The sequence below is a fragment of the Pseudopipra pipra genome, chromosome 3 (assembly GCF_036250125.1).
Source record: "Pseudopipra pipra isolate bDixPip1 chromosome 3, bDixPip1.hap1, whole genome shotgun sequence".
Classification (NCBI taxonomy): Eukaryota; Metazoa; Chordata; class Aves; order Passeriformes; family Pipridae; genus Pseudopipra; species Pseudopipra pipra.
This window is the reverse complement of record NC_087551.1, coordinates 2,938,628-2,959,668: the sequence shown is the minus strand read 5'-3', so window position 1 is coordinate 2,959,668 and position 21,041 is coordinate 2,938,628. Positions and strand designations below refer to the sequence as shown.

At 45.0% G+C, this 21,041-nt stretch overlaps 1 long non-coding RNA gene across 2 annotated transcripts in view; it reads left to right on the top strand.

Annotated features, from left to right (window-relative positions):
• LOC135412331 (uncharacterized) overlaps positions 1-21,041 on the top strand; it is a 274,161-nt gene that overhangs the window by 77,486 nt on the left and 175,634 nt on the right. For both annotated transcript variants that reach the window (XR_010429581.1, XR_010429582.1), the window contains 2 exons: positions 6,008-6,064; positions 19,524-19,720. This is a non-coding gene — a long non-coding RNA (uncharacterized LOC135412331). The remainder of the gene's footprint in view (positions 1-6,007; positions 6,065-19,523; positions 19,721-21,041) is intronic.

Here is a 21,041-nt window from a genome sequence, read left to right as displayed (position 1 = left end):
GCTGGGTTTATTTAGAGTAAATCTAGAGAAGATCAAGACACATTTTAATATACAAATTATATTTGTTTTTAAGCTACAGTGTTCTATCTGGACTCAGCCTGCTTCCATTTTTTTAACCATTAATCTTGCTTTTTGCCCCTAATCCTTTCTTTGCTACAATGAGCTTTCACTATGTGTGTGTGGGGAGGGAAAGCCCTATTAGATTATAACATTTTATGAGTTGTCAACGATATAATGACATTAGCCACCTGACTGAGAAGTAAAAACCTTTGCGGTGTCACATAACAGGTTAGAATGGGCTGGCAAGCCCTTGTGAAATAAACAAGGTAAAAAAAAATAAAAATCCTCCAAAATGTATATTTAAATGGGTGGCTCTGACCCCTCCCTGCTTATTAGACCACCGAGAGCACATTAAATATTTTATATGTATATATCTTCCTGCCTCTCTAAAATACAGATAGGCACACACACATCCGTACACACAGGCATAGACACACAAGTCTTTCAAAATCAGAAAGGTCTCAAATTTAATTGGAATGGAAAATGCTAACTAATTGGCATCCAAATTTGATTTACTGTAGAAACCTCATATTTGTTTGAAACACAACACTGTGTCTTGGAACACAAGCCCAGTCCTTCAAAAATCATACATGAGAACTGTGGAAGAATCAATTAAAGTTGATTTGGCAGATCTGCTTTTGACAAATATAAAGAAATCTCTGATTAGGCTGAGAAGAAAAGAATCCCTCTTTCGTGCTCTCTCTATTCTCTCCCTCTTTAAAGGCAGTAGATGTCAGAAGGGGGTGGGTAGTGATATGCAAAACATGGCCTCCATAACCAAAGTAGCCTGCAAAATTAGGTGTCAGCATGCAAAGCTTATTGATGTATGAATGCGGAAAATGAAAGCCGGCAGTAGACAGACGGGGCTAAAGGTGAGACAGCCACAGTGAAAGCAGCTGTACATCTACGTCAAGGTGTTGCTATATGAGCCTGCTTTTTTCTGGAGGGCCACAGCCTAACAAGCTGTGCCTGGCCATAAAATGATGAAACAATACAATGTAGGCACACACTGTGTGAATACCAAATAAATTGACTTGGGCCCCCCTGCCCCCCCACACCCCACCCCTTCAAAGTAGGCCTGTGTGTTCATTAATAAATTCATATTCTGAGTTTTCAATAAAAGAAGAAAATGCAGTGTAAACTGGAGTTACTTAGTGACACCCAGCTCATTGCTTTTTATTGTTGCTTGCAGCTACGAAGCCTTCGCTGTGCACTAGTAGAATTTATTACTGTCTGTCTTTGTGGCAAGTTGGCGAAGTGAGCCTTTTGAAGAAAATTGACCCACACTTCATGAATATGATGAAAAATGCCAATAACACTACAAAGACAAAGCTCTTGACATTAGTGTGCAAAGAACTAAGAGACGGTAATGAAAATATTGCAATTACAAATCATATCCCTCCTCCCCGGCCGAGGGGTGTGGGCATTCGGGGGCCACTGGGGAGCCCCAGGACCCCACTGGCTGTGGGGTGGGCTGAAGAGTGAGGGGGGGTGGGCACCATTTCACTGTCTGGCCCCCTCCCCATCCTCCATGCTTTGAAGGAGGAAAGGGGTGAGAAGAGGAAAGCAAGCAAAGTGCTTAATCCAGCAAGGATTCCCTCCTAGAAGGTTGCACAGCTTCTCTCTGAGCCTGCGTGCAGAGGGAGAGTGGTCTTGTTGCTAAGGCACAAGATTAGGAGCCATGGGGTCCAGCTTGAGCTTGCCCTTCAGCCAGAAGCTCCTGGACACAAATCACCGTAAGATTGTGCCTCAATTTCCCCTTCTGTAAAATAATCTTTCCTTCTATGCTTTATGAATGGAGCTTTTTTTGACTGGCATCTCCCCTGAGCTACCTCATTCTGCTCGTGTGCCTGCCCCCCTCCACTCTTTCGGTGTTGCAGGAACAGTGATAGGTTCAAAATTAGCATCTTGCAAGCAGAAAGGTCTGTCTCACAGGTTCTGTCCCAGAAAGAGACAACAAGAAGCAATGTGACATGCAAAAGTTCTTAATTTAATTCTTAACCTGGTAGTAAGAAACTTGATCAGTGAAAATACACAAGGATCAAATAGGGCAGGGGGTTTTTTTCCCCCCACCCAGCAGCTGATGGAACACTAGAACACATCAGCTTCAAGACAAGAAATGTGAAGGCTAAGAGAAACTGAGCTAAAAAAAAAAAAAATAATTAAAATCAACAACTAAAGGTTATTTAGCCCTGTGTTGAAAATTTGCCACTTTCTGAACTTACCATCAATCAAATTTTCCGTCACCAAGATAAACTGTAAGTGCCAGGCACTTTGTTTATGCATTCTGCTCTTATATTTATTGTGGAGAGACCTGCTAAAAATCAAATAAAAAGCAAGCGTGCTATCTACTAAATTTGTATGTGACAGTCATAGGTATATCTTGCCCCGTTGGAATGCTGGTGCCAGAGCAAATCAGCTCAGCTCTGCCGTTCCTGTGCTTCTCTTTCCATTGGTAGGAGATGACACTTGCAAATTACAGCAAACCAGGACTGTTTCCTCTGTGATGTGTGGCTGCTGGTGAGATAACCATGGAGTCAGTTGGAGTGATTCTGCAGGTCTGTATGAAGTGATGGGCACCCGAATATGGGCTACCTGGGAACGACGCTTCCATCTGAGTCCATCAGACCTGTGCCGCTTGTGGATCCTGTGTATGATTCCTCACGTAGTACAAAGATGCCCCAAAGCACTCAGAACCCCTGAATGCATGTCAGGGTTATCTCAGCATCATGGCCATCTCATGGTGTGGTGTCATTTCTCTGCCCTGGGCATGGGAAAGACTCACCACATCTGAGGAGTCAAAGTGAATGCTCCTGGGTGGCTGAATCCTTCCATGGAACATCCTCCTTAGAGGCACCTTCAACCCAACAGGAGGAAATGACTCTGCTTTAAGGAGAACTGAACTGGATGTGATACAGTTTTCCATGTTTCATAAATCACTTAAAGTTTTACAGTACATTATGAGGACAAAAGAGATTGGAAAGGAAAGTGAGTAAAGAAGCAGCATCCAAACAGCAGGAGCAACTACTGTATAACAGGTGAAAAAATAGCAAAATGGACTGATTGTGTCTGAACATCCATCCTTCTGAAGCAACTGCAGGTTAGAAATCACTGCTTGTGTTATTGGGCTTTGGAAACAAGGCTCGTGCAGAAAGCTCTAGAGGAAAATGTGAGACCACCACATAGATCAGAATGATGCCAGTGTAAGGAGCAAAAAGGACAGAGCCAGCAGATTGCCCAGCTATAAAGAGCAGCGTTCAAATCCGGAGGAAAGTTTCATCAAAGGCTGACTTAAGTGCAAAGGTTCAGACCTGACTAAGGAGCAGCTCATTTTTTGTTGCTCTAGAGCAGGACCTGTCTCCCAAGATCTGAGCGAGCGAGTGGATGTTCCCTTGCTCAGCTGAACGAGGCAGTGGCACGGTCTGGCCACAGATGGGGGATCTCACAAGTAAAGATGAAGCCATTAGATAACATATTGGAGTGACTCTGCTGAGCAGGCTGAATGCCTGCTCAGAGAAAAAAGAGAGGAAGAGAAAACACCGTGTAATTATAAACCAGCCCAGTTCTACCTTCTCCTTCCTTGTTTCTGTGTTCATCAACATTGGGCTTCCACAATTCTTTCCAGAGCATTTTGTGGCTCATGTCTCTAACAAGCAACATCCCATTTACGTTAAATAACCTTCCTGATATAGCTACAGGTTTCATGCTGGGACTCTCCTTCCTGTTGCTGGAAACACGGGCCAGCCTTGTGCTGAGCTGATCCCCTGGTCAAAAATGTTTGTTCACCTTGTCCCTGTAGCTTGCAGGAAGTGCAAGTAGATAACGGGTCAGTTTATTTGGCATAATTGATTATGGCTAATGATGACTGGAAATCCAGTTGTGACATTTCTGGACTTGTCTGCACTTTAGATACGAGGAGATATATTTTTCAGATCCTGGCATGTTTAGCATTTTGGGATGAACAATTTATCCACCTGGGTTCATTCTGCTGCTCCCAGAACTGATTGTATATTAGCATGTCTCACAAAAATCATGCGTGACATTACTCTTGCATCTATATATTGAAAAGAAATGAAACTGGGGCTGGATAAAAGCCCTTTGAAGTCGGTGGAAATGTCTCCCATCAACTTCAATATGAAGAGATGAACCTAGAAATATAGGATTGCAAAGGACCTCCTGGGTCACTGAGTCAGTCCTCTGCTGTCCCCTGCACTCCTTTATATAATCCCTTCTCCACTGGTTGTTTCTCTTTAGCCTGTCTGAGGCTGAGGATGTGCTCAGCATATTGCTGAAATCGTTATCCAGAAGGAGATTTCTGCATTACAGGTAACCAATGGTTCCTGCGTGTTTGATTTGTCAGCTCCTACAGGCGTGAACAATTCCCAGTGCGTCATCTTCAAAATGTAGTCAGGTGAATGGATGCAGGTGTCGGGAAGACTGAAGGGGGGACACGGCTATCTGTATTCAGTCTGTGTGTTTGTCACAACTCTGAATGCTCACATTATGGTTTCCAGTAAGTGGTGGATGGGATTCTTCGTCCTTGCAGCAAATAGTGGGGACTGATCACAACAAAATGAAAGGGGCCCGGTTTTGTGGCAACATTAAAAGTTACAGGTAAAGAAGGCCCAGGTTCTTTGGATTTTTTTTTTTTTTTTGCTCTGCACAGTATTCTAAATGCTGAAGGTGACAAGAAATCATTGAAGGGTAGGACTGAGAGGATTTCATGCCATTTTGTTCAATGCCAATTATTTATAAAGAGAAAATAGTAGGGAGGGCTGGAAAGGGTTAAAATTAAAAGCTATTTCTAAAGCCTGCAATAATAATACAATAGACTGGTGGTAGCCACAGGCAGAATTTACTGTCCTTGGTCTAGTGAACCAGTATTAACCCTTCAAGTGTCCATGATGGCTCCATGCACAGTGTCACTTTCTGCTCCAGTGTAGGGATGTATGGTTTCTGTCAGATTGCTCAATTAATTATAATTGTCCTACCTTTAAAGGGATGGCCCTGGGCATACTAGGGGGTGTGGCCCTCATGGGGTTTTATTTCAAGCCATATCCTACTGTCTCCAACTCACTCAATGAATCTTACTCATCAATATTTAATGACACAAGTGTACCTTCCTTTTTTTTTTTTCCCCTTCCTTTAAATTATTCTTCTGCACAGCCAGACAGGTGCATTGTCTTCCCGTTATGTTCTGGCGACAGAGAAGATGCTGCCTCGCTCTGTCAGCATCTAAGAAAGAGGTGGGTAGACCCACCAAAATATTTGAGCAACGGGCATTACAGGCCTCTTGTTCTGCCTCTGAGATGTGACAATAGGTGTCTCGGTACAGATTCATTACCCAACAGGTATTCATCAGCTTCAAAGCTGCTTTCACTGACTGTGTAGCACACAGGAAAAAATTCGTTTTAAGGAACAGGGCAAGCGAGACGTCTCAAAGACTGTCCTTATTTTATTCTTTTAGTGCTACCTGTGCTGCTCTAAAAGCTACCAGTGACACATATTGTGCTGTTCACACCTTGGTATTCTCTTGGACAAGAACCACATCCTGTGTATTATTGATACTTTATGACAAAGTAAAGCAATTTTAAAACATCAGGCTGCCCATCTGCTCTGAACTACTCTCCACAATATTCAAAATAGATGTGTTTCCCTTTCCTGTTTTCATATGAGTGAAATGCAGACCACAGTTAGGTTATGAGACTGGGGGCCAGGAATTTTTCTACTTTTAATCCTGTCTCTGACATTGATTCCTTCATTAGCCTTGGGCAAGTCATTTCACTTGGATATATTCGAATCACCACATCTATAAAATGGAGATGCAGTGAGGTGTCATGGAGATTTATTAGGCTGTGTCTGCAGCATACTTTGAAGAAGTCAAACCTTATACACCTGTTAATGAATGGAATTTTAAAATATGAATGAAAACATTTTCTCGTTTCAGAAGCCCAAGTTCTGGCGAAGTGTCCCACAGACCTGTGACTACCACCACAATCAGCAGGTAGGATTTTACACTTACTATGTAAACTCATCCAAGAAAAATTACCTGAAAGTTAGCATTGTGGCAGCAGGATTCCAGACAGTTTCCCAGTCAGAAATGTGTTGTTATTGCTGGATCTCTTACTGTCCCCATGAAATGCAAAAAAGCAATTTTTGCATTTAAAAAAATCTCCAGGAGTAATTTAGAGGGTTGCTGCTCTAGGAGTGGTAGATGTGCAGGGAAATTAGATTCCTGCACAATTTGATCACTATGGAGTAAAACCTTAGGCTTATATGAGTGTTTTGCTACCAGCCTCGATGAAGCCAAGGTCTCATCCAAGTGACTGGTAAGTTTGGTGGGAGACGTGGAGGATTCACTAGGACTTGGAGCCTTTTGCACACCAGTAGCCTGGTCTGGTGAAGGTTAATAATCAGTTATTTTAACCTGAAGATTGTGAGAGGGTTGGTCTCATTCTGTACTGCCCTCACAGGCTCTGCTGAAGTTTTGGTGTTGGCAGAAAGGCATTAAATGGGATGTGTGGCCCTGTTGGCCTCACCAGGCTGAGCTGCACACCTGGGGATGAGGCACAGCTCAGCTCTGGCACCGACCAGAACCGAAACAAGCTGGTGCCAAACTTACATTGTCTTTAGTCATGCTGGACTTTCTGCAGACAAGAATAAATCTCCTCCATGACTAATCTGTGCATGACTCACCCGCTGTATCATAACGCAAACCTCGAAGAGCTGTGGGAAACAGCGGTGCACTGAGGCGTGTTTTAAACGAACACTGACCCCTCTCAGCAGCCAGAGAGGCTCACACAGAAACTCGGGGCAGGAGGTGGTTTCTGCAGGGATGGGGCAGCGGGAGCACAGGGTGGTTCCCAGCCCTCCTGCTGCCCCGCTGCTCGGCCGCTTCCCGGCCGGTCCCTGAGGCTGCCAGCTACCAAATTATTGTTGCTGTTTTCCCAGCATCTCTGCCCAAAGCATGTCAGCAGTGTTGCAGGGATTTTGAGGAGACCTTGTGAAGTAAAGTGGTGGTGGTACAGCTGGGAACGGGAGCAGGTGATAGGAGCGCAGTCTAAAGAGAGAAAGACACCTGGATTAGGGAACAGAGGGGTTTTGGGGTGCAGTGGGGTTACAAGGACATAGAACAGCAACAAGAAAGATGAGTCTCGTATAGGAGATAAAGTAGCCTCCCAAAAATCGTGGTGCAATAATAAGATCAAGTTCATTTTAGTCACCCGAAGCAGTTTGAATTCGGCTCTTCCCTGTTCAGGGATATTTAACATACAGAGCTCAGCTGTGGCTGTTTCCTATGAGAGCTGACAGCTTGCTTCTCCAGCCCCTGCTTAACTTGATAGTCATAACCAAACCCATCATTTCTCCTAACATGTAATATTACAAAAAGGGTGTTTAAAAAGTCAAGAATTTTCCTGCATGTTCTAGTTGTAATATTTTTTAAAAGCCTGTGCTCAGGCCTTGCTTCCCTCTGAGCACAAAGCAGCTGGGAGTGTTGCAGAGGGAGCTTGATCAGCCCCGGGGGAATGGGTGAAGAGGGTGTTTCTGTGACTTGCTTGCAAACCCCTGTGGCTGTTTTGAGGAGAGGCTCCTGGGATCTTACACAGTCATGTATATCCCTTCTGACTTGGAAAGATGGATTCTGTCCAGGGTTTGGCTAAAAAAAAAAAAAGAAAAAAGAAAGGAGGGGCCCTGCTCAAAGGCTGAGTTTTGCTGTTTTAGAAATAAAATGTGGGCAATGGACCCACCATTAACCACCTCCTTGCAGTGCACCTCTGCCCATTCCAACATTAAATAAGCAAGCTCAGGAATGAACACAAATGCATCCAAGGTTATTGTGGTCAGCCCCATGGTAATAAGAAATCATCGGGCTCCAAAGGCACCTGGAAGTGCAGGTAAGGTCAGATCAGGTCAAAGAGGGATCCTGACAGCCCTGGTCCTGCTCTGTGGAGCGTGGTGAGCCCCAGCCCAGCTTGCCAGCAGCAGGTGCCACTGGCTGCTCTTCGGATCTGCACCCTGCCAGTGAGGTGCCAGGTCCTTTCCCTGGGAGACCATGGGCTGTAGAGGAGGGAAATCACAAGCAAAAGCGGTTATTTCCACTTTCCTTAGTATTCCACTGTGCCCCAAGTTGCTGCTTGCCTGTTAGGCTTCAGGCTGTTTGGCTTTGCTTTTTTTTCTTTTATGAATTTGATGGTGTCATTTTTACACTGGAAGCCTGTTTCACCGCGTTTCTGGCAAACCCCATTGGTTAGACTTGTTTCACCACATCATGATCTTTTTTTATAGCCTGCATCTGCCAGGAAAACTTTGTCATTCATCATCTTCCTTTCTGCTGCGTTCATTTTCAGCAAGGCACAAAATGTCCTTGTGTTTCTAAAGTAATGCAAAGCCTTCTGGCTCGGTGGTCAGAGCAGAAGGGATGGATGGTGCGCAGTCTTTGCGCCGTGGCATGTAAATAGCGTTCAGAAGTGGGGAAGAGGAGGAAAAAGAAGATCCTCAGCACACACAAAGTAGGCCACTCCTCAGTGGCATCCCTTCAAGAGACAGCTGCCCCGGGCACCTCCAAGTTTGCCTATGTTTAATGCTGGCTTGTCCTGGTGGAGAGCTTTTCCCCACAAGCAGTCCCACGTTTGTAACCTTCAGGGCTGCATTTTTCCTCCCTTTTCCTGTTACTCATCTTGTTATGGATGAGAACCACGTTGGTGCTAGAAATTATGTTTAAACTTGGGTCAGAACTGAAGTGCAGCTGTGTTTTGGTCAGTGGGTGTCTGCACCCATGGTGGAACTGTTCCAGAAATATGTAATAACACATATAAAGTTGTTTAGCTGCTGTTCATCTATGGTAGAATTAATGGATATTTTGCACAAGGCCTGAAGTGGGAACAAAAGTCCTCCTGACCGTGGTTTTGTCAATCTCTTGGTTGCACCATGTTCGATAGAAAGCCTTCTGGAAGTTCCTCAGAGAAAGCTCACATGATTTTTCAGCAAACTTGTTTGGGGTGAATCTGGGATGGTTGGCAATTTGGGTATAAAATTGAGATTTTTGCAACACATCTGCTCCAGGTCACGCCAACCTTCATGCTCAACTCAAAGGATGGTTGTGGTTGCTCCTCAGTTAAAGAGCTAAAACCATTTTCTAGGCACAGAACATCATGACCACCTTTGCCAGAAACTTGGTCATAGGTGGACCAAGGTCAGAATTTAACATGTGAGCAATAGTTCTGTTCTGGTTGTTTGCTGGAGGTGGATTTGGATTTCTGATCTGAAGTACCCACTTTTGATATTTTTGTAGCTGTGTGAATGCCTTGAAAGCAATGAGCAAATTCCCTTTGGCCTTCATGGGCTCCAGAGGAGAAGCCACACTGAGGCAGTGGGAAGGCAGACGTGGGAGCCAGAGCTCTGCTCTTCACCACCAGAGTCTGTCTCACTCCTCTGTATCTCACTTTTACAGAGGAAAATCAAAATTCAGGGACTTGTACCACACTCTCTTCATAATGCATGTGTACAAATATTTGCATGCAGCAGTGGTTCAAAGGAGCCTGAAGATAGTATCTTAACTGTGGTGCTTTCCCAGACCATTGCTGTGCTTTGCCTTTGTGAATAAAGGCAGTAGTGTCTGCAGTCAGGAGATCTCTCATATAGATTTAATCTGGCTGTTTTCCTCCCTGGGGAGCGGAGTTGAGGATAGTGAAGTTCAAGGTAGCGTGTGTTTGAGTTTTGCAAGCAGAATAGACATGGAAATTTGAAGCCTAAATTGCACATTCCAGTCTTCTTATGGAAATGGTGAGCAGAGAGGAAGCAGAGCCTTTGGTGCTGATCATGTGCCAGTTTTTAAATACCAATACAGATCTAGAGAGTTTATTTATAAACACGGCATGTGTTTGTGTGCACATGTACGCCCACCCTGATACGGATACACGCCTATGTGTGATGTTTATAAACATCACACCACCTATCTCTGCTTATAGATTCTATTGATGATTGCTTTATTCATCTCGGGGCAGACCCATTTAAATGAAAATATGTTCCCCATTTCCTTGCTACTATAAATTCTGCGCTATGGGGAAGTAGCGAAGTGCACTAGCTGTACATCCATGGAGAAATGCCCTGTTGAGGAGAGGAGTATTATACAGGGAACAATTGACAGCCCTTCACTTCAGTGGGTACATTTCTCTGTACAGCTGCATCACCACTAATGATAAATGAGTAATGTTTGATAGCTGGCTCCGTTGCCTGACAGCTACAGTTTTGGCCAGAGGGCCACGACAGGCTTTAGACTTCTGTTCAAAATGAGTTAAACATATTAGGTATTACGAAGCCACAGAAGCCTCGAGAATGAGTGCTGAAATGAGTTATCAAGGTATGCTCCTGGGTACACAACTTGCAAAGCAGATGTCATTCTAATAATGTGTGATATAGAACATGTCTGGCCTAAACCCTGCTGGATGAAATATGAAGCCCCGTTGGTGATATTTAATACCATTTTATGAGGTGCCATCTTATAAAGACAATGCCCGCCTTATGTGGAATGCTTAAGGTATTTTGCCAAAGGCACTGGGAGGTATCTGAACTAAGTAGAATTTTTATTATTTTATAAGCCTTTACTTTGTAATATTTCTGTTTCTACATTATTGTGGTACTAGCTGCACTAACCCTTTGTGTAGTGAACTTCATGAGCGGTTTGCTGATAGATTGACTGATAGCCACGGCTGCCTGTGGATGTAAAGGCCAGTTCCTACCTAAATATATTCCTAGCAAAAAAACAGAGTAAAGTAGAAAGCAGACTTCAAAAGGAAATAAAGCTTTACAGGAGGCACTCTTGGAAAAGAGGTCCTTGAAGCTATAAGATCCAGAGGTTTCAGTGTTTTTTAAAGGAGTGAGGCCTGGCAAGGCTGTGAGTTTGTGTATTACAACTGCAGTATTCGTTTTGTCTTGAATTCCTGTTGTAAACTTTGACTTCCTGTTGAGATTTCTGGGTCCCTTTGCCGATATCCCAAGGACATGCGCTTAGTTTAGGGTAGATGATGAGTGTTTTCACTCTCCAGTTCTCTCTTTATTTACATATTTTCATTTAACGCTGCTTTTGTGGAACAAAATTGCCTCCTTGTTCAGGTCTGTTGGAAAGCGAAGGCAGAGTGAGTCCAAGCGGTGATTCTGCGCAAATTAGGTACCTCCTTCCTGGGATGCAAAGACCGTGCTGACAGCGCTGCAGAGTTAAAGACCCCAGTGGGGGCAATACTTACATTTCAGTGATGCTGAGTCAGTGCAAATGGGCTCAGTGCTGAGAGCCCATCGCCGCTGCCGGAGGATCTGGTCCAGCGCAGCAAGGGAGTAGTTTTCTTGTCTTAAATCCTACATAGTTCTGTGTCTCACAGTTCTTCTAGTCTTCCATGCTCCTCCGTTTTGCCTCTCCCGAGAAAATAGTACCCATGACCTAGAAAGCAGCCACTTCCCAGAGCACCCACCAGGGAAGCTGATGTGGCCCAGCAGCTGCTTCTGCTCGGTGCTGTGATTCAGTGGGGTGTCTCTTGCAGGGCAGGCCAGGACCCCCAGTTCTTCTCCCTCAAGTCCTCCTGCTCAGCCGTGATCTGACTTCATGAAACCCCCACTACCAAGTCCCTGTGACTACTTCTGCTGATTTGCTCGTCTGAATAAACATCAGCACTAAAGAAATTACTCAGCTTGGTGTGCCAGTGACTGCTGTGTACAATTTCCAGCTAGAGAGATGTCCCTGTGCTAAAATATGTGGTGGTTCTTACTCTTAATCCTAATGCTCTCCTTCTGTCTCCCTGGGTAAGTGATCTCTTAACGTGTAGTAGTGCAGCCTGATGCGAGGAGGTGTAAGGTCAATTCCCTTTGATAAAGCCCTACTAACTTTTTTCTGCCCTTGAAAAACTTGCTTTCCCTTCCAAATGCATCATCCTGTGAGCCCAAGGTTCGCAGATATTCAGATTCATCTTCCTTTATACCATAAACATGCCAGATATATATAATCCATTTGGACACTGGCAAGTGATGACTATCAGAGGCAGAATGGGTACTGAGGGGCCCATAGTTATACAGTAACATCAGCTTGGCAGCAGCTCATCCATCGTACTAGATGATCTGTCCATCTCCCTGCCTATGGCTTGTAGCACATAAAATACAGAAGAAAAGTCAAACCAAATATTCTGCGTGCAAAGCTCTTCGCATCTCAGCCCAGCTTTTCTAGCCTCGGTTTTAAATGCACTCGTGGACCAACTGTCTGGTTGAGACGCTGCTTTTTGAAAGAAACGTGTCTTAGAAATTCCTGAAAGTCGCTGCTCAGTGTATGACATGTCAAGTTACATCTGCTGTGTCACGAAACATCAGCGTGTTGCGAGAGACCGTAATGGAAGGTGACAAGATACGCTGTAAACAGTTTCGGTCGATGTTTTTATTTATCCCAGAGCAAATTTCCTGCAATATCATGATCGCGGGGAGAGCTCGGCTCCTGCTCCATCACTCAGCAAAACTTATGCCTGTGGTGATCAGTCGTGGAGGTAGGTTAGCCTTAAAGCCAAGCGCTCTCTGGATCACTGTCCCTGCCCCGCTCACGTGGTGGTTGGGTCTGTGCTCGGGCAGACCCCGGGGACCCGCAAGGGGTCGGGAGCTCTGGGTGGCATTTTCCCCCACCCTCAGCTGTGTCCCACCACCCACGCAGGTGCTGCATGGGGAATTCCACCCCCCTGCCCCCCAGCACATGGGTGCCTGGGCACGGGGCTCCCCGAAAGGACCTGTGTGTGGTGTAAATCAGGTTTCCCACGGCGAGCCGGGCACTTCTTGGGGCTTTCTCTGCCTCTCGGAGAAAGCTCATAAACTCATTTGCAAATCCTCCGTTTGAGCTGTACAGGTGGCTTATGTTTATCGAGGTTTTCTACTTGGAGCTCATTTCCTTAAAATCTGTCCTTATGTTTGCTAAAATCCACACAGCCCCTGTTCCAAGCTGCACGAAGCTTTTAGCTCCTTTTTTCCTCTCAGCGTTTTTTTTTTGCCTAGATTGTTGCAGGAGTCAAATGGGGAAACGCGCAGAGCTGGGAGATTAAAGATGTAAATTTTATAAACAGAAATCAAAGGTCCTAAATCCTGAGCAAAGAAAAGCCTACATAAGTATGAACATTAAAAAACATACATAAATAGTACTTCAAGGCTGAATGTGTTAAATTATTCAACAGTTAAGTCATAAGTGTTCTTAAACTTAAGTATAAAAATGCCCTTGACAATATTTCATAGCTGTGCATTTCTTTAAAATATTTAGCATTCTCATTAAAGAGAATGACTTTATTTTATATATTAGTTACACTCCTGCTTGTTAATATGAAGGAATTTAGTAGCAAAGAGCATTCTTATGTATATAAGCCAAAGACAATTTACATATAAAGTTGGACGACTATTCACTTTTTATTTATTCCTGGATCATCTGCATCCATGCATAGCTATAGAGCATTTAAACAAATTTGTTCCTTAATGTGTAGTATTAATATCTCCTGCCCCAAAAATATCATTTGCTAATGCCATCGCAAAGACAGGTTCATTCAAAGCTACATGGAAGTTCTTGCCTTTGAAAGACTTAATGAACCTTACATTTTTGGTGTACTGCACAGTGTAATGCCTATTACATATTCATTGCCAGAATGGAAGATTTCCTTTAACTCTGAGCTTCCTGGTCTAGTTCACTGTAAAACATTGTCAAAAGTCACAAGAGACTTTCGCTGAAAATTGTGACTCTTGATAGCAGGATGTAATGGGGAGGTTTAGAATAGAAGAACCAGTGGTATATGGGCCCAGGGGGAATCGTTCTGACAGACAAATGGATGGATAATACAGTTTTTGACATAATGGGATGAAAAAGTTTATGCCAGAAAGAACTGAATTAAAGTTATTACTTTAAGGAAATTCTGAAGTTCTCAAGACCAGTGGTATTATATGCGTGCGTTTCATTTTACTGCATCTCTGCATAACTGGTTTTTAAACAGGCTTGGTTTTGAATTGATTTATAAGCTTACTAACAAACCTACAATAAAATCACAGTTACTTTCTTGGAACTAACTCCAGTAACATCATTTTACAGGGGGTTGTTTTGGGAGCAGGATTTTTTGATCTATCTGGTTTTTGCAAGTCCTGCATCATCAGTTTGCCTCCCAACTCCCTTTTGTAAGGACAGCAAAACAAAAAAGGCTATTATTCTGCATTTTCCTATGGAAAAGTTGGAGGCTGCAGGGAGCTGTATTATTTTGTATACATTTCTTTTTCTCAGAGCTTCGTGAACTTTGGAAATTAACAGCTCTGTGATCCCCGAGCCCCGGCGAGACACAGAAATCGGCTGATGCACAAACCATTGCAAAATCCAGGCCTTAGTTAATCAAGGCCAGCCAAAAAAAAAAAAAAAAAGGACTGTATGTACGTTTTTCCACTTGTTATTTTTAGGTGATGGCAGGGCTGAGCTGTCAGTCAGCCACGTTTTTCAGGGGTGTTGTGTGCACGTGTGCACCCAAGGGTTTGACCGCAGGTCCCCGGAGAGGGGACAGTGCAATAACAGCCGCTCCTCCCCAAAGCCTCTGGTGGAGCTATGTTTCATTTTAGCTGGCAGTGACTAAGCCAACGGCTAAAATGCAGAAATAAGTGCGGCGGAGAGAGGCCCTCATAATGGCAGAGATGAAAAATGTGTGAGTGCAGAACAATGAAGTGATGGTAAATCTGAGATGTAGGCACCAGTCACCACTTGTACCATGCTGTTGTCAGAAGTGTGTTGAGATATCGGAGAGAGCAGGCTGAGAAAGGGAAGCTAATTATACCACATTATTCACTTCTGCTCATTAGGTGTAGTACAAAGGCCCTGCTTTTTATGTATATATTAAAGTGCCGAGGACTACAGGAATAGATAACTTCATGTTTCTTTTGTCTCGCTAGTGGGTCAGTTCAGAGAGAAAAATCGTGTTTTCACGGGCCTGCAACTTTCCAACCTGCAGAATTAGGGATTTCCTCCTGCATCACCCCTAACTAATAGAAAAAGGCAACTCTCCCCCTTGAAACCCAACAAGCAAAGCTCCTGTGCCCCGTGGCAATTTCTCGCCTAGTGCCTGTGAGAGGGTGTGGGAGATGGTTCCTGCCTTCTCCCCTCTGCTCAGCGTAGGCACCTGTGTCCATGAAAAAGCTCTTCCTATGTATTCCCTCTTCCCTACATACCCTCAATAGCTCCAGAGGCAATTTAACAGCCACAACCTACCCCACTGTGGATATCCATCCCTGGGGCACCCTGTCCCCTTGTGCTGTCACTTGTTCCTCCGTCGTCCCGAGCCCAGCTGAGCATAAATGAAATTAATTCAGCTGTTTAATCAACTTTGGATTGTACATTTAATGTATTCACTCTTAGATGTTTTACCTGCCTCACAATCCTTGTATTGCATTCGGATCTGTAAATGAGCCATTAGGAAAGATGAACGGGAAGGCAGAGGATGGGTTTATTGAAATTATTTATATATGAGAAATACCTGACTTTCAAAATTCATGGCTCTTTAATGCTCAGATCGCAGAGAACACATTAAATCTGAGAGGAGAAGAACAGGTATTGCACTTCCACTCTGAGGTGAATGAAATCAGATTTGGGCATTGAAATCCACCCTTCTCAACAATGAAAATTGCCTTGCTCTTCTAATTATGAGCATCACAAAAGTCACTGCTTCAGTGAAATACCCTGCAGCTACACAAAAGGATAGACTGGAGAAGCACACATCTACCAATAAGTGGCACTGAGCATCTACTCCATTTCTCACACAGGTTGGCATATCTCTCAGTGGTCCATCTGGTAGAATTGGATGGCATTTATCAGGAAATAATCCAATTGTGGCATGCCAAAACCTGAACATGAAAAGTACTTGTGCCTAGTGTCAATCATTCACCCTCTGACAGTTCAATAAACATCCTTTCTGTGATGGTTTTCAGGAACACTGACACCCAAAATGCTGGAAACAATGCCAGAGATGGAAATGACAATGCTTCTGTGAAACATCAAAAGGGACCGACACAACCTGGCATGGATTTTGCCAAGTGTTGCTTAGCAATACACTGTGCTTTGGGCCGCTGGCGTGTCAGGATTAGCTGCGAAGGGAGCGCTATTCACACCTTTGCTGGGAACGAGTCCTTCCCAAATAAAGGAGCACAAAGCAGGGAAGTGCAGCATCAGCAGGAGCAGGGGATGCCGCAGCCACAATATATGATTTTAGGCTTCTGAAAAGCCATCTGCCCTCCCCAGTTGTCTTCCCAAGGCATGGAAAGACCACGTGCCTCGTCCCAGTGCCACAAGGACACAATCCTGTCCTGCCCAGCTAGTGATGTGGGAGGGTATGAGGAGGTTTCATGGAGGTTTTCTTTCAGAAGGGACTAAACTTTGCTACCAGCAGCTCTTGCAGGAGGTGCACGCAGGCAGAATTTGACTCGGACTGGCTTGGCCACTGGGCTTAGCAGATGGTGACAACATACAGGAAGAAAGCCTGATCCTGGAATTGGGAGCTGAATGACCGGTATCACTCCTAACAACTGTGAAATAGGGATGGTCATTTTAACAGTGGAACTGGTGGCAGCAAGAGGAGGCAAGGAGGTCTTGGTAGTAAAAGAAAAAACTTGTCCACTTCCCAAATTTCCCAAGTGAGCCCCTCTCCCCAGATCCCTGGATGCTGCCTGTGTCTCTCCAGCCACCCCTACCCTGCCAGGGATCCTGAAGGGTGAAAGCAGCTTTCCCAGAAAAATGAAGAGTGCTCAGTGGCCGTAGGGAAAACCTACTATTTGGTATTGCAAGCACCACTGGAGGAGGAAACTGAATTGGGGAAAGTGAAATAACTTGCCTGAAGCCACCGACAGACCTGGGAACTAAACTCTGGCCTCCTTCATGTGCCAGATCCTGGAGCAGAGGATCCTTCAGATCCTGGAGCAGAGGCTCACGAGGTCTAACCAAATTGCTTTTTATCTGTGTGCCTGGTAAATGGGAGTGGGAGGAACGTCTGCATATCAAATAAGGGGGTTTTGTCTGTCTCGAAATTCCAGGTTTTCAGATCCAGGAATCAGCCGACACCTGGAGCACATAAACTGCCTTTTTGGTGTGGTGAGGACAGACCCGCGGGTCCAAACTCAGCCCTGCCAGCCAAGCCTGTCCAAACAGAGGTGCTGGGACCTGCTGTCAGTCCGGAGCCTGGAGGGAGGCAACTGCCTGGGGAGGCACTTGTGGGGTGGCACATGTTTGCTGCTACCCTGTTGGCTCAGGGCTGTCTAATCCATAGGCACCGTGGTGGTGGTGAGGCCGCAAATATCATGGAAAAGGTGCTTGGAAAAAGAGTGCTCCGAACAGAAATCCTGAGGTGTGCAGATTCTTATATATACTTATGACAGTTTTCCAGGGAGAAGTGCAAGCTAACTCCATCAGTGCCTTTGAGCCTTGACTTGTTAATTGGCATTACTTCTAATTCCCAGCTATATTTTAAGGTATGAACCTAAGGAATTTTAAAGTCATTATGTGGGTGAGGGACTGATAAAAATAAATCCTTCAGGTTTGAAAGTGGCAGAGAGGGAATAAAAGGTGTTAAGAAATCCAGGAGTTTTCAGCCAATTGGTTCAAAAAAGCATCCGGGTGGACTGCAGCTCCTGGAGAAAGGTCACTGATACTACTCTGGATACCTCTTTTTATGAACTTTATGCATCACATAAAATAAATTTAAAGCAGTTTAATTTAACAGTCTAATTAGTCATGGTTTTTTCATCTTGTCTATTTAACTATACATGGAACAAAGAGAAAGACACAGGGCCAAATTCAGAGCTGGCACAAATCAGCTCTGCAAGTCGAGGAAGCCATTCCTGCTCATCCAGGGCTGAATACGGAGCCAGTGGCCAAATTTGTCCCTGCGGATAACACCCTTAATGCCTGGAGACTTGCACCACAAATGGATTTGTCTGCCAGGAATTAACTCTCTGCAGAGCAGATCCTTGGGTCTCAGTGTTCAGAGCTTGAGCCAGGAGAGCTGAAAGGTGGGAGAAATAGTTTAAAGATTCGAGGTAGTCTGGAACAAAACTCTTCTGTGTGTCGGCTTTGCAAAGACTCCTGCAAGCCTTTCCATTTGCCTCAGTCCTCTTAATTTTCGCCCTCTTTTGCTTTAAATTTCAGTGTACACATAATCTCAGGATCTCCAGCAAACACCAGTCACATGAATGAACCCTCCACTGGAAATGAGTGTCTCTCTGCTGTCTTTGATGTGGTTATACCGGTTATACCATTGCACTAAATCGGCCTTGCTCTTCAGCTCATGTACAAAAATCCACTGCGTTAACCAGGTCTTGATGTGGAAACATAAATCCATCCATGTTTACAGAGGTGATGTTTCTGAGCAGATTTCCAGCTCATAAGGTCTTAGGCCAGGTAAAACCTAGACCTCCAACTCTGTAGTTATATTGTGGCATTTGGGAGGGTTGTGGTCCTGCTGCCAGTTTTCATTAACGAAACAAATTATTTTCCAAATGTTGTGGATTCCAGCAGAAATCTGCCTCCCATAGCTTGAGGCACAGGTCTCATTTGTTTTGTGATGTCCATTTTCGAGAGCGTGTACCAGAGCAGGTTGCCATCTGATGGTGGCAGTTACTAGAAGGGCTTGGGAGGGGACTGAGGTGGCTTAGCCATGTGTCACCCCAACCCTGAGTGACACGAGTCCATTCCAAATGTCTCTTTTCAAAGTTCCTGCAAGTTACCATTTCCCCAGCCAAAAATAACTACAACAAACAACATGAGCACAATTAAAGAAATTCAAATGTATCTCAAACCACCTAATGATTAACCGTGTTCAATTAGTCTCCAGGGTTTTCTGTGCTGCTGTGTGGTCTCCCTGAAGGCACCACCAAGCACCTCAGAGGTGAGTTAATGAGTTCTGGTTGTGTCTTGTCCTCAAGCTCAGCTGCATAACCACCCTCCTGGTTATGCTGTTCCTAGGAAGAACACCCACTTCAGAGGGCTTTCTCCCTTTTCCTGCTGGAAGCTGATGAAACGCTTGGTCTTCTCCTGTAATGCATTTCCAAGGTGCTGCCTCTGCAGGGCTGTGCGAGTTCAGGGCTCAGCAGGGTGCTACCCCAAGCCTCTCCTGGGCATCCTGACTGAGTTGGTCGGCTTGGTTGCAGGGTGTGGGTCCCCACATCTGTCACATAAAGCCCAGGTCACTATATTGACAATACAGTTTCAAGACTATGACTTAATCCTCTCTTTGGGGTGGTCTGTAAACATCAGTGCTTCCAGCCAGGTCTGGCATGTGTGTAAGTTACTCCTGTTTCTTTTGCAGCTCTGTGTCACTGGACCATCAGGCCTTTTAGCACATCTTTCTCTTACCTCAAATTCATGGTTTTTTTCATGGCAATACACTCTTCTGAAAGTTTCTTGAAGCTGTGATTATATTTTTTATCCTTCTTTTCTTCAGGTTCAGCCAGCACCTGTGCAGACCCTGGGCCTCTGCATTGTCAAGAAATTGCATTTTCCTGTGAAATGCTGCACAGTCTGAACAGTGCTACAGGTGAAAGTCCCCAAAGGGAATCATGAGCATGAAGGAAAATGACCCTGTGGACATATCCAACACATTGGACATTAGCCCAGCTTTCAAATGCATCTCTCTCTTAGGTAATGGGAAAGGTACTCGTATTATACCTCTATGTAAACCCCTGTACAAGAGGATGAGGGGCTGCATTGGCTCCTTCAGCCCTGCTCTGCTGGGAGCTTCCATCTTTAACTTTTTCACTTCCTTATTGTACCTGGGGTTTTTTCTATTAAAAAATGTGTGGAGTTGACCCCACACTGGCTTGTGCACCACAGCTGGATTCACAGTCACGAACCCTCTTTTTCCTCTCTGGGCTGAGTTTGCCAGCAGCAGTTGGTGCCAGGAGAGCCCAGAGCTGGCACTGCTGCTGCCATTTTGCTTTCCCTGTGCTCCATGTCCCCTCCCCTGTGTCATTTCACATGGTGGACAGTTTAATGCACCATTTTCTGCAGACTCCAGCGTTCCCTGCCTCATGCTGTCCTGGCTGGGATCTGTTTTCTTGCAGTACTTTTCATGAAGCGTCTCACAGTGCTGCTTTCCAGGAACTCTGTTCTGGACATGATTAACTCCTCTGCATGGCAAATTTTAATTGTTCTATCAAGGAATTTTTTTTTTCCTGAGTTTTCCAATCTCTTTCCCCGGTGTTTTGCCTCAAATCCCAACCATAATATGTTCCTTCTAATAAGAGACTCCAACCTGACAGTTGTAAGATTGGCACTGCCACCACACGTTACAAAATCTGGAGTTTGTACCGTGTTATCTTTTTTCCTACGGAAAAATAAGATACTGACATATGGCAGCTCTCAGGAGAGTGGAGGCTGAGAGCGAGAGGCCAAGAGAGCGGAGGCTACGAGAGATTTGGAGGCCCGCAGTGGGAGACTGAGAGAAGAGAGACCAAGAGTGGGAAGCCCAAAGACTGAAGGGTGCCATAATCTGCTCCTCAGCCATGCTCTTGCTGGTTTTTCCCTGAATTTCCCCAATTTTGCACTCGGTGCCTGCTGACGCGCACCTGTGTGTGACCCCCGCACCTGAGGGGAGGGCGTGGTCGCCTCAGGGCTCTCCCTGCGACTTTGGGCTCCGAGAGGCTCGTAACCCCTGAGCTGTGTCTAATCAGGCAGCACCTGAGATTAATTGTGAGGGCTTTTCTCTACCCGCCCGCAGAGATAGAGGCAGAGGAGCCATTTTGGTGCTTGCACGTGTCTGGATGCTGCTCTCAGGGTAAGTCTGGGTGAGGGAGTATTTGCTGAGTCATGAACTGGACGCTTGTTGTGGGCCCAGCTGATAAAGATACCGGGGTGTCTTTAATTGGGCAGAGCCAGGGAAACAGGGACCTGGTGGGAGCAGTGGGCTGGGAAGGGGTCAGGAAGGTTGTTGCAGGTGAACACTATGGTGTTAAAAATAAGA